Here is an 11,915-nt window from a genome sequence, read left to right on the forward strand (position 1 = left end):
TGGGAGGAAGTAGTTCCAGAGAATAACATGGACACTAGCAAATCATTTCCTTTCTGTTAAATTACGGAATTTACGACTATCTCCATTATACATATCAATCATCGTGTCTAAGGAGAAGACATTTGTGCATATGAAATAGTTTTCACATTATGAAATCACACTGTACGGAACACATGAGTTAATTATGTATGGATTTTTCATCGCATTGAGCCTTATTAGCTGTTCCACGCAATGCAAGGACTTTTAGTCTTTTCTTTTGCTTTTCACTTTGTCCTGTTGATTTGTGCTTGGAATGACCAATGGTGATGTTGAAGGTGATTTCACAAGAGAACAATAATAGGTTTCAGCCATGGAGCCCCCCTCCCCCCTCGTTTGTCTAATATCTGCATTTCACGGGAGTTAGTGAACTCTTCGATGTTTTCAAAAACGTAACTTTCATGCATCATATACCAATAACATGTCTTCCTTCTTTTTTACCCCTTCTTTAATTCTTTTAGTTTTTCCCAAAGCAAGGAAGAAGGACAAAGAAGATGTTCCACTTTAACGAAGAATACAACTTTTTTTTTTCCTCGGTAACAAAGGAGATATGACACCTAATATAATGAAAAAAAAATTTTAAATAACTAATAAAGGGATACGGGTAAATCTCTTAGCTGCCCCACTATCCATGTAATAATCAACAAATAACGAAGATCCAAATTGATCACCAAAGACAAGTTACCATGAAGTTTTATGTAAAGGTAATCAGAATTCCGATCCGGATCAAATTAAGTATGTTCTGTTTCACCCACAAAAGAAAAAAAAAAAAGAAAAAGAAAAGAAATGATGTTTTGATTCTACTATTCCAATCCGTCATAATATGTGGCCCTCATGTCGCAGTGCTATGTAGGAGTAAGATCTTTGGTTCTCGTAGGATCTCTTGGAATTGTGCTTCTAGTCTTTTGGATCTTACGGAACTAAAAGTCCAACTCGTTTGCCTCTCAAAATATATCTTTTTTTTTTTTTAAGGGAAGATAGTACCAGCTAGCAAAGTCCGGTCAACATTTTCATCGTCTAGCACGCTTTTTAAACTTGACATAGCACAAAATTGAATTTTCTTGTCAAAACTAACATGCGGTCAAGAATCCTTCAAAAAGTTCAATTGGCCAGAGAAAGAGGTGAGGTCTCTTAACCTTGGGATAATTGCTCTTCATGGCTACATTCGGCACGTCATGCACATTATTAGGAGGGAGTTCCATTTTCCTTGTCCATGCTGCCACCTAAAGTGTAAAATTCCACTAGTCTTATAAGCGATTGGACCTATCTCCAATCCAAAAGCTCGAGCTGATAGGTTGTGATACACAATTATTTACAAACCCGTGTATTTCTCTTTAATTTTTCTGTGTGGGACAATATGTCTCAACACCCGCCCTCATGTGACAACGTGTGACTTTGATACTTCACCTATATGTGCCACGTAATCTTGAATACCCGCCTTCAATAACTGACTACGAGCCAAGACTGGACATCCGTGCTCGGGACTTAACCACGAGGTGGACTTCTTCTTACACCTCGGGTGAAAGGCTACACTTGAGCTGGACTAAGATGAGACGCAATTTGATTGCCTCGAAACTAGACTTGGCATGATGTGAGCCCACATATGCGCGCAAAAGCGTAACCCGTTCTGATACCATGTAAAATTCCACTAGGCCTATAAGCGATTGAGCTAATCTTCAATCCAAAAGGTCGAGCTGATAGGTTGTGGTACACAATCATTTATAAACCCGTGAATTTCTCTTTAGTTTTTTTGTGTGGGACAATACGTTTCAACACAAAACCCGCCCACAATGCGTCTCATTCTCTTCCCCTGTCAATACAACCAAAGCTTGCTGCTCCTCCTCCTTCAAGCTGCCTCACTCGCATTTTCTACATCGCCCACTGCCACTCTTTTCCTGACATTCACCTTCTTCCCCTCGTGGCCATCCTCTTCTTCGTTCGAGCAACTCCACGCAGCGGCAAGCAAACTGGTCGCTCCCCCTCGGTTGTCTGATTTATCTTAATTCTCAAACTTTGCTTTCTCGGGGCCGATTGCAGGACCTCTCACTTTCCCAGCTCAACCTTCCCCTTGTTCTCACTCCCGAGGCTCTTCACTTTGTCGAAGTCAGGAGACACCGCCATACACTAGTTAGCTCCTCGGCTTTGCTCTTCATGGAATCCATGTGTTGCTGCAATCATGCCACCACCATTCTCTAACCTTCCTAGCACCAGTGGTGACACAACCACATTCTTCTTCTCCGTCTGGCTTTTGGGAGGGTGGGTGGTCGTGTGGAGGGGCTCTTATTTATAACATATGAAATAGAAGATTACTGTCAGCACCCAATTTCGGTCCATCGACTCCAGGGGGGCAAAATTGTCATTTTTCTATTTATCACCTTTTTTTAAAAAAAAATTAATTAATTAATTAATAATAATAAAAATATATATATATATATATATATAAAGAGGAAAGAAAAGAAAAAAATCTCGGGTAGGGCCGGCAAGGCCGGGCAGCGTTGACCGACTGCCCGTGACCCGCCGGCCCTAATTTAAAAAAAAAAAATTTCTGTTCTGGGCAGTCCGGGCAGGCCGGGCAACGGCAACCGGCTGCCCGCGATCTGGCCGGCCGCCCAGAATAGGAAATTGCGGATTCCGCGATTTCCTCCCCAAATCGGCTGAAATCTCGACCGAAAATTGCAATTAAAGGGGGAAAAACCTAATTCGGCGGACACACAAGAAAACCCACAGAAAAAAAATCGCGAAATTCCTCTCGGATTGGGAGAATTTTGCAAATCGTTGCCCGATCGGAATAACGCCGGAAAACTGTGAAATCGCCTTGATTCCGACCGTCCCAGCCATCAGCGAAGCCCTGATCAGAGCCGGCGTGACCCAGGCGGTGCTCAGACCCCTCACCCGATCCTTTTCGCGTCGTCGTCGCGGCGTCCAACAGCCGGAACCGCCGCTCGTGGCCGATCGGCGCCGCCAGCACCACCTTCCTCCGGAGCTCCTCACTGACGGGCTTCGGCCCATTATTTCTTTGCTGCAGGTCCAGCCTAGTCGGCCCATCTATCCTTCCGCAGCCCAAGTCTTCGTCCGGCCCGAATTGCTCCAGACCAGCCCACTCCTTTCGGGAGGTTTTTTCCTTCGGACCGGCCGACCGATCCGACCCGATCCGACCCGTTCGTCCGACAGCTTTCGTATATTATAGAAACGCCCCCAAACTTTTGGGTTAGGTAAAAATCTCAACTTAGCGGCATGTTTAGGGCTTTATATTAAATATCATGCTTGCTTGTATGATGATGACATGAAATAATTGCTTGTTGGTTGCATAGATTATCAAAATTATGCTGAATCCGATTATTCTAATTTTCTGATTTGTTCCATTCTAGTCCTGCAACGAATTTTCATTTTTTTCAATCCTGCCCAAATTCCCAAATCAATTTTAAACCAGTTCCATGACATTTTCGATATTTTCATCACGTCCCTAATTTTTTTTCAGAATCAAATACTGCTCCAGCAAACTTTTACATTTGTTTCAATTCAGTCCCTGGAGCATTTATTATTTTTTAAAATCAGCCCTAAATTTCAAAATTCATTTCAAACATACTCTGGGCTATTTCATTATTTCTAGCACATCCTCCGAATTTTTTAGAATTTAAAATCGCTCCAGTAAACTTTTCAATTTGTTTCAATTTAGTCCCTGCAACATTTATTCATTTTAAAAAAACAGCCCTGAATTTCAAAAATTAATTTCAAATAAACCCTAGCCCATTTTATACTTTCCCGGACATTCTCCAAATTTTATAGAATTTAGAAAAAAATCATTCTCCAAATTTTTTTGATTTGTTTCAGCTTAGTCCTTGAAACCTTTTTCTGTTGCTTTATTAGTCCTTATTATTCTACATTATGTTGTTCGATCTTTATGCAATTTTTTTTCAAGATGACTGGAAATTAGAGTTTATCGGGCGATCTATTATTGATCGTTTCGACGGCTCGAAACCCAAAAAATAAAATAAAGCATTCAGCAGATTTTAATTAAACTTAATGATTTCACCAATCGGGTAAACGGGACGTTCATTTGACTAATTAATTCACTCGACCTTAATAATTTTGCACGAATTGGTAATTAATCGGAAATACGCGTCGATAAATTGCAAATACGTGTTGACGCCTTCTTTTCAAAATTCGCAAATTTCATATTAAAATCTGAGACTCGTGATCCGATGTGACATGGACGTCTGGGAAGAACTTGCATGTTTTGACTCGAGGCCTCCTAATTTTAGGTAACTCAAGTCGGGGTGTGGAAGTTCTTTTTAGATCACTTCCGGATAGATTGACCGTTTCTTTGACTTTTTGGGGTTCTCGCATAACCCTAGAAGAATCAGGGAATCAGTCAACGCCGGTCACAGGCCGAGGTGGCCCGCATTGCGCAGTCTCTCTCTTTTCAAAAATAAATTTTCTATACAAAGGCAAAAAAGGCGTATTTACAATTTATTGTTATCTATGCATGATCTTGGGTAGTTAGATCGGGAATAACGGTTTAAGATACCAAAATTTGACTTAATCGCATACTCGGCCTAATAGAAAACATAATGGGGATAGCGGGTTAGGCACTAGGTTGTAGGATTCTCATGTCAAAATCCATATTCTATAATAACTTATCATAATCAAAGTGTCACGATACATAACAATTTAAAATCAACCCACACATTCGAGACTTGATCACAGACACATACAGTCTGTCAGGTCCGGTAAATGATGCTGAATGCTACATGCCATTCCCGTCTTGCCTTTTGCTTGTTTTAGGGTAGGATTTGTATGCCAAGATTTCTCGGTTAATAATCAATTAATCCACGTAAATTTGGTGATAACAAAACCCCATTGATTGTTTATTTGAGCTTGCTTGTTATATCTTTTGCACTTGATTGTTATGCAGATCGAGCCCGATCCTTTAGGACTCGATTCACACTGGGTCCAACGCCCATAACCGACGATCATGGGGTCCAATGCCCTTATACACCGAGTGCGCACTTTAATTTCAATTTCAGTCTTTTCAAACTACACGGTGAGCACGAGTGGAATAATAACCGAATGCGAACCGACCGGGATCCAATTGTTATAATTTGTATTTTATTTATTTGAGAGAACAATGTGAGGATTTATGTTGTATGTTTATTCATGTAAGAATCCCGGTCGGAGAGCAGACGGTCGGAGTGTTTCTTCGAATTTACGGTGTCAAAACGCGTAAGATGAGCGGAACTTAATTAAGCGGTAATTAAATAAAATGGCAAGCCTAGACAAGCTAGAGTACCGATAGGGCATGCGAGATATAGGCTCGTATGTAATAGAATCCCCGAATTCGGAACCTTGGGTTTCGCAGACCATATGCCTTAGTAATTAGGTGTACTCCGTACCCCTAGACCTGGGTAACTTGTCGGCCCTCGACCCTCGGGTCATAAAATGGCAAGTGGCGACTCCTTCTCACTTGCGTCCGTCGCGCGTCCCCGGGAAGGTGGATACTCCCAAGCCGCGTTGCATTTAGGCGCGCGCATGCGTGCCCCGACGAGACGAAATTCGGGTGCGCACAGCTTGGCGACTCCACTGGGGACACTTAGAGGGTTCAGGCTCGTTTCCGCTTGCTTTGTTTGCTTGTTTATTTATCGCTTTCGGCAATTTTTCGCTTATCTACTTTATGCATTTTTATTTCCCGCACACGCATTGCATAACATACTAGCTTCTAGGTACCTATGGGTCGCGTCCCACGACCGGTAATAGGAGCATAGGTTAGATAGGGGTTCGAAGTAGGGGTACGGCGCGCAGTTCGACTGTCGCTTAGGCCTTGAAAAGAATCCCGCTCGATTTCAAGGAATTGACACCCTTGAGTCGGGGGCCCCCATCCCTAGGTAGCACGGTCCTTGTAGTGCCAAAACCATGCATACTGCAGGAGCTCCACGCCATATTCCAACCCGACTTCAGTAACAGTCCATCGAGTCGGCCTGCGCGCCATTTGAGTCCTTTTCTGTTTTCGAGAGAGATGTACGTTGTATACATTAAGCCGTGGGCATTTATTTTCTGTACTCATGCATCATCTAATTTCAAAATTAGGCGTCATTTATATTAACTAGTCCTAAATCGGTTTTCCTTTCATCTTGGTAAGAGATGGCGCGCTCGGTCTCCTTTCCACACCTCGACAGGGTCACGCCACCACTTGAGGAAATCAGTCACATCTGGGCTCATCTACATCAGGTCAACCGCGACTACATCAGTACCTTTATTGGGGATATACCAATGCTAGCTATGTGCCGAGTGGATTGGAACTTCTTAGGAGCAGCGGTGACATTTTGGGACCCAGTCCACGCCGTTTTCAACATCCAAGGTACTGAGCTCACACCAACCATCGAGGAATATCGCACTCTCGTCTGAAGAGTTGCAGCCACACGCGACATTGTGGAACCTAACTTCCACACCACCCGACTTGTTTTGGTATCGCGTCTACTCGGGGTGCATAAGTCTCAGCTACAAGCCGAACTTGCATATTCCGGTGGCACAGAGATAGTCACCGCGAAACTACTCCGTTTTATTGAAATACGAACGCGCGAGGTTCAAGGGGATCTTTTACAAAAGAATTTTTGTCATGCAATCTTATTTTTAATTTTCGGGACTCTATTATTCCCTCGCTTGGCCGGTCACATTGACGCAGCCTTAGCTAGCGTTGTCCTCCAAGTGGTAGGAGGCCGCGAATACGAGGTGGCCTTGTTGGCCGAGACCATACGGTCCCTTGATCGCGTTACAAGAAAGACCGATCGAAGGTTGAGAGGGTCCCCAATCCTTTTGCAAATTTGGCTCCAAAGCCATGCAAACCCCTTCGGCCTTGTTCGTCCGGTTATGTTTTTCACACGTCCGGAGTCTATCATTTCGCGGTTACTACCTCTGTTGCGTGTGGAAGAATGCAAGGTCTCCGAGTGGATCAAAATTTTTCGCGAAATAGCACCAAAGGGCTTTAAATGGCGCGCCGCGTGGATGCCACCCGGACCCATGACCATTAAATGTCCTGATTTTAACGGAGTACCACTCGTGAGCCATGCGGGGTCCACCACCTATTTTCCGGCGCGAGTAGTGAGGCAGTTAGGTGGCTTACAGACAGTTCCCAAAGGTACGGCGCGAACCGAATTCGAACATACTTGGCGGGAGGACCAGACGTCCATAGATCGCCTAAGTGAAATCGAACGGGTTATGACCGCGTGGCGGACTACGGTCATCGAACATCTTTACTTCCCCGAGCACCCGACCCAAGATGAACGGGACTTTCAAGCCACGGAGGAATATATCCTCCGCTTTTATCGATGGGGTCCATCAGAGAATGATGATTTCACAGATTCCCCTCCAGTAGAAAGTAGCGCATCATACGGGGCATCGGTACCGGACATGACCATCCAAGCCGAGCTCGCCAATCTCAGGGCTGAAAGGGATTGCCTCCGCCGAGAGATCGCCGAGAAAAATGAGCAGCTGAGCGATCGGCACCAACTACAGAAGGAACTTGCACAGACCCGCGCCCAACTCTAGAAGCGTGACCAGGAGTTGGCGCAAGCGAACGCTGCCTTGGAAAGAGTCAGGAAGAGGGCCCGTGTAGGTCCATGCACATCCTAGGATAGACACCTCAACCAGGCCCTTACCGGTGCTTTCCATGGTGACTGTCGCTTGCACCTCGGGCACGTTGGAAGACCGATTTAGGACTATCTTTTCAAAATTTGTATTGCACTTTGAACCATTCAGAGTTAATATGAATGACAGTATTAGTTTTTGAAAATTCATGCATCTCATGCATTTCTGCTTTTATTCACTGCTTTGCATGTTATTTTAGAGATAATTTCTTACATTAAACTCACACACTTATGGAATCCAGGTGCTAACAACTGGCGGCACCTCATCGATATCCTACTCGTTTCCAGCAAAGAATGGCAGAAGAAAATCAATTAGCTGTCTTTGAGGAAGATACGCCTATCACCCCAATTCATTCTCAAGCGCCGACTATGCATGCGCCACCACCACACGTGTCTCCTATAGGCGTGCCACCAGCACATCGGGGAGCTTCCCCGACTCATCTTCCGCCACCTGTATCTTCGGGCCCACACCCGGCATATTCAGGAGGACAGCCATCTTCCGCAGCTGATGATCGTGCACGTATTGCAGTACTTGAGAGCACGGTCAATCAACTGGCTGCCACCATGGCCACCAATATGGCCGAGCTCATGGCCCTACTCAAAGGCCCAAATCGTGCTTCTTCGAGCTTCACCCCACCTCCTGGGTACGGGCCAGCGGTCGATCCAAGCCCATGGGCCCAGCCGACCTTGATCCCCGATAATGGAGATACGTCTGCCCCAACGATAGTGAATGTGCTGGCAGCCCATCCGGTTAACAATCTTCCAGCACCACCGGCTTCAGCGACAATGTTGGAACCGCCTATGCTAGTACCTCCACCGATCTCCACGTCAGTTCCGGTTCCAGTCTCTGCATCGGTCCCAGCTCCGACTTCCGCTGTCCCACCCCCGATCATTTTCCTGCCTACAACGGCCCAGGCTCCTGCTCACACTGCTGAACCTCCCCCGTACCAAGCTCCACAACCCCATATCGGCCTTTCTTACCAAGCTCCACCTCCCCTAAATATAGCCTACTCTGAACCGGGCACGCCGAACCACGCGGCCCCTAGAGCTTCACCCACAAATTTTCTCCCGGAAACGGGGACTGAACAGGAACAGAGATTGAAGAAGTTAGAAGAGAATATCCGAGCCCTACAATCAGGCGGCTCCCGCCTTGATGCCGGCGACGGCGATTGGAGTCTTTTCCCAAGCATGCAACTACCCCCAAAGATTAAGGAGCCTGAATTCCAGAGGTATTACGGCACGACCGACCCTCGTCACTATCTCCGTCACTACCGGGGAAAAATGCTGCAGTACTGGGACTACGAAGAGTTTGTCATCCATACGTTCCAGGATAGTTTGGCAGTTGCGGCTCTGGATTGGTACATGTCACTGAAAGCTGCAGATATCCCCACGTGGGCAGACCTCTCAAACAAATTCATCGACCAGTACAGGTACTGTGCGGAGACGCCCCCGACTCTGTTGGAGCTCAGCACGATGGAGATGACCGAGGACCAGGGCTTCGAGGCCTATGCAGTGAAGTGGCGAGCTAGAGCGGCGAAGCACGTCCCTCCGATCAGTGAGGCACAGCAGATCCAATTATTCCACTCCACTCTTAAAGGGGCATACTACTTGCACTTGTTGGCCCACACGTCTTCATTCTCTAACCTTATCGACGCCGGAAAGAAGCTCGACATCGGCATTAAGCTCGGCAAGATAGAAGGTCCGGTTTAGAAAAAGGAAGGAGAGTCCTCGAAGAGGGCCGCCACTGGGACAGCGGGAAGCAGGAGAGGGAAAGACACGTCCGTCAATGCTGTCAACTCAGGGCGCCAGGCCCCCCAGCAATATTCTATAAGCTACACGCCCGCACCACCAGCCGCTCAAGCATATGCTCCGCCTTCGATACATTATCAACAACAACCCCCAGCGCAGCAAGCTTACTATTCCGCCCCACCGGCTTCCTTTCCATTGCCGGTCCCGCAGCAATACGCCCATAATCATGCTTCTGCTCCTCCTCAGACCCCGCAATACAGGCCTCCGGCTTCGAGAACTCCTCAGCCGACACAACAGGCCCCAGCCCCACAAGGTCAGCAAGGTGGCGCAACGCAAAATCGGCAGCGTAAACAGTTCACACCTCTGCCGACTCCGCTCTCCTACATATACCGGCAACTCCTCGCGGGTAACAAGATCCGATCGATAGCACCTAACCCTGATTTTGACCCAACCATCCAAGATCAGAGTCGGCGCTGCGAGTACCATCAGGGCGCACCGGGTCACACCACTGACAATTGTTGGAAACTACGGGAGAGGATCCAACAGTTGATTGATGACAAGCAACTCACGTTCAACGCCGTCAAACCCCCGAACGTGCAATCAAATCCTCTTCCCGATCACGGGTCGAGCTCGGGACCCAGCATTAACATGATCGGTGTTTGCGCTATGGGGAAGTACGAGACCGGACAGGAGGCACCGGCCCCGTTTGTGATCGAATATGTTCCTGCAGAAGCTGGTGTAGGGTACGCAGGGTTTGATGCCACGCCCGCCCCATTCGTGATAGAAGTCCCCGCACGTGAGCCATATCAAGACAGCAAGGTCCCGTGGACCTACGAAAGAAGTGTTGGGAACCTCGAGAGTCAATTTAGCGTCATGGGCGTGACGCGCTCGGGTCGAGTCTATGAAAATCCGAAGGTCGCAAACAAAGGGAAAGCCCTGGCAATGCCCGAAGTCACCCCGGAAGCCTCGTCCATTCCCCAGAAGAAGGTGACTGAAGAAGAAGCTGAGGCCTTCATGAAGATAATTAAGGCGAGCGAGTATAAGGTGGTAGAGCAAATGGCCAAGTCTCCTGCCCATATTTCGCTACTCGCCCTCCTTTTGGGTTCTGAGCCACATCGTGAAGCGCTTCTGAGGGTCCTGACAGCAGCGCAGATCCCCAAAGAGACGGCTCCGGAGCGGATTGAGGAGACTATCAGTTCGATCTTCTCCAACAACATTTCATTCTCAGATGATGAACTTCCCTCAGAAGGGTGGGCACACTCGCGGGCACTACACATTGTCTGCAAGTGCAATAACTTTATTATCGGTCGGGTCATGATCGACAATGGCTCGGCACTCAATGTTTGCCCGGTTTCCACGCTGAAGCAAATGAACGTGGACTTTAACCGCATCCGTCCGAGCAAGACTGCAGTTCGAGCCTTCGATGGCTCGCGAAGGGAAGTAAATGGAGAGATCGACCTGGTGATCGAGGTGGGTCCCTGTTCATTCGCTGTTACGTTCCAAGTCCTAGACATTCCGAATGCTTTCAGCTTGTTGCTCGGGAGACCGTGGATCCATGCAGCTGGCGCCGTTCCTTCGTCCCTACACCAAAGGATCAAATTCATCGCAGAAGATCGACTTATCACGGTCAAGGGTGAGGAGGACTACGCCATTTACAAGGAGACAACTGTCCCCTACATCAGTATCGGGGACGATCAAAACCTCCCCTTCCATTCATTTGAAACAATCTCCGTCATTCGAGACTACGGAGAGATCGGTCCAACCCGCGCTGACCGCATGGTGGGGAAGGTTTTGCTGCGCCACAATTACATCCCCGGCACCGGACTCGGAGCACATGGGCAGGGGATCAACCGCCCCATCGAGGTCGAAGAGTACAAGAACAGGAGGGGACTCGGTTTTCGCCCTTCCTGTCACGAAATTATTGAGGCTCGCAGGGGCAAGCACCTTCACCGCCTCGCTGCACGCTATGGGAAGATCAACAGGGGCATCCCGGTTCAGCCGCTCTCCTACTTCTTTCCTGGGCCTCCACACATCGTCGGAGGTACTCTCGACGGTCCCTACTCGGATTCAGACAGCGAGCCTGTTGACCTGCCAAACATATGCGCCGTCACCGAGGAGACAACTCCAGGGGCTTACATCCGCCTCGCGCAGGAAAATGAGGAACTCAACAACTGGACCTCAGTCCCGCGTTACTCGGCTGTAATCGCCGATGTGTAAGGCCATCTATGTTTTGATATTCCCCGCGTGTCGGCATAGCCATAAGCCACACGACGGAAGAGGGATTCTTGTTATGGCATTCCGCCCTCATCATTAATAAAATCCCTACATGCATTTTTCAGAATTCTCTTGTCTTCTTTCTTTCTCTCTCACTTATTCGCAGCACTTTAAATTTTCTAAGACAATTTATTTAAATCGCCAGGCTCCACTCGAATCTGAGTCTTCGACGCGTCGATTCGAACCCATCCGAGGAACTCCTTGAAGAGTCCCGAC

The sequence above is a fragment of the Punica granatum genome, chromosome 3, assembly GCF_007655135.1.
Source record: "Punica granatum isolate Tunisia-2019 chromosome 3, ASM765513v2, whole genome shotgun sequence".
In the NCBI taxonomy this organism is placed as follows: Eukaryota; Viridiplantae; Streptophyta; class Magnoliopsida; order Myrtales; family Lythraceae; genus Punica; species Punica granatum.